This window comes from Camelina sativa, chromosome 5, assembly GCF_030686135.1.
Source record: "Camelina sativa cultivar CO46 ecotype springtype chromosome 5, ASM3068613v1".
Taxonomy (NCBI): domain Eukaryota; kingdom Viridiplantae; phylum Streptophyta; class Magnoliopsida; order Brassicales; family Brassicaceae; genus Camelina; species Camelina sativa.
This window is the reverse complement of record NC_141884.1, coordinates 27,346,702-27,348,873: the sequence shown is the minus strand read 5'-3', so window position 1 is coordinate 27,348,873 and position 2,172 is coordinate 27,346,702. Positions and strand designations below refer to the sequence as shown.

The following is a 2,172-nucleotide window of genomic DNA, read 5'->3' as shown; positions in this document are numbered from 1 at the left end:
AGGTGGTTGGTTGTAGTTGCCAGAGTACTGTGGCTTAGGTGCATATCCTTGATTGTACTAGACAAAGGGCTTCTGGTGTACCTGGTTTCCTTGAACTGTAGATGGGTAAGTTTGGTCTTGAGGGTTGGCAAGATTCGGGTTCCGATAGGATAGATTCGGATTCGGCTTGAAGTTGTTGTACCCTTTGTTGTAACCTCCCTGGTTGTTGATGTAGTTAACATCCTCTATCTGTATAGTCTCCCCATCTTGTTGTAGAAACTGCTCTTCCTCTTATATTGCATGAACATGCTGCTGCTGCTGGTTGAGTAGTTTATCAAGCTTGTCATTGAGGGCTTTCATGTCCCTCTTGTACTTGGCATCTTCCTCTCCTGTAGTTCGCACAGCGCGATCGTACTCCTCATTGTAGTTGCCATCAGACTGAGCCAAGTTCTCCACTAGGTCCCAACCTTCATCAACATCCTTGTTGAGAAAGTAACCATTACTTGCGGTGTCCAACAACATCCATATCTTGGGGATCACTCCTCTGTAAAGCGTGCTCAACAATGAAGCATTACTGAAGCCATGATGTGGACATTTCGTAGTGTATCCCTTGAAACGTTCCCAAGCTTCACTAAACGTCTCATTGTTCTTCTGTACAAAGCCGGAAATGTCATTTCGCAGCCTTGCGGTTCTGGAGTTGGAGAAGAATTTGGCCAGGAATGCCTTCTTGCACGCTTCCCAACACTACAAGAAAACAGGCCAACGGCGTCTGTGCAAATAGTCGCTAAATAGTCGTTAAATGATCATATACGACTATTTAGCGACTAATTACTGTTGTAGGTAAAATTTTGTCGCTAATTCGTATAGTCGTTAAATAGTCGCTAAATAACGACTATTTAACGACTATGTAGTGTTGTCGTTAATTTGTCGCTGCATTGTCATCACTTAGTAACCAAATATTGTGACAATTTGCCGACAATTTAACGATTATAATAGCATTAGTCGTGTATTAGTCGCTAAATTTAGCGACTAATCTGCATCAAAGTTACGACGTATATACATGAATAAAACTTGCAATACTTTAGTCTGAAATTAGTCGTTTTATTCTACGCCTATTTACCTCTATTTAACGACAATTTGCAGACTAAATGACGATTATATATCGCCTACTTTGTTTTATAAAATAATGAAATTTACTGGTTTTTATTGTTTTTGCAATCCTGATTTTAATCATGCTTTAATACTGAATTAGTAAATGAAAAATCTAATGAAAACACCTTCCAAAAACATAATCATAATTGTATTAAAACCTTCACAAACACAAGTTCAAAATAGAGATCAAACCAAAAGCATAGAAAGAACAAGTATATAACACATACAAACTTAATACAAGAACTTAGTTCATGAGTTGAGAAACAAAATGCAAGGTTGTGGAGTTGATCATGGAGTTGATGATGGAAGATTGTCCTCCTCAGCTGATTGAGAGGCTATAAACTCCATGTAGGCTGGATTAGTGTGGCGCATAAACTTTGCCATCATTGTCAACTCTTGCTTTTGCTCAGCCACAAGGAGAGCAGTTTTTTGTTCTCGAGCAGCAGCTTCAGCTTTGAGAGTCGCCTGGATTTCAGCCTGAACTTCAATCTGGCGTTGGGCTGCCTTCAGTTGCTCTTGCAGTGTGAGAAAGGCTTCCGTTTGTGATGGTTGGTTGCCCTTGCCTTTGCCAAGAGTATCTTTGAGGCTTCCAACACCATAAGGAGTTCCACGTGAATCCCTCTCAGTGCACTGTTTTTAGAAAAAGAAAAACAGTAAGTAAAGAGCTAAAGAGCTTAAGAGCAAAAGAAATGTATGATCGAGTGTTAGGCTACTTTACCTCAAGAAATATGGCAGTACATTCATCGGTGGTGAGCTCCCGACGGTGTGAAGTACCATCTGAAAGAGTTGAATCTGCCTCGAGCTCAGCCATCTTCTCTTGCAACTTCTGCTGATAAGCTTGATGAATTTTCTCTGCCTCGCCATCAACATAAGAACCATCCGGCTTTGTATGTGTTTTGAAAAAAACTTCACCCATACTGATCTCTCTTCCCAACTCCTCTTCCTGCAATGTTAGAAATTAAACAATTGTTAGTACTAGATAATATAGAAATGTTGATAAATGAAACTAACAAACTAGAAATGATTTAGTACCAGATCATC

At 39.8% G+C, this 2,172-nt stretch overlaps 1 non-coding gene across 1 annotated transcript; it reads left to right on the top strand.

Annotated features, from left to right (window-relative positions):
• Positions 1 to 556: 556 nt before the first annotated feature.
• Positions 557 to 663, top strand: LOC147944459 (small nucleolar RNA R71). Its single transcript, XR_015558661.1, has one exon. It is a non-coding gene; the product is annotated as a small nucleolar RNA R71 (small nucleolar RNA).
• Positions 664 to 2,172: the final 1,509 nt, after the last annotated feature.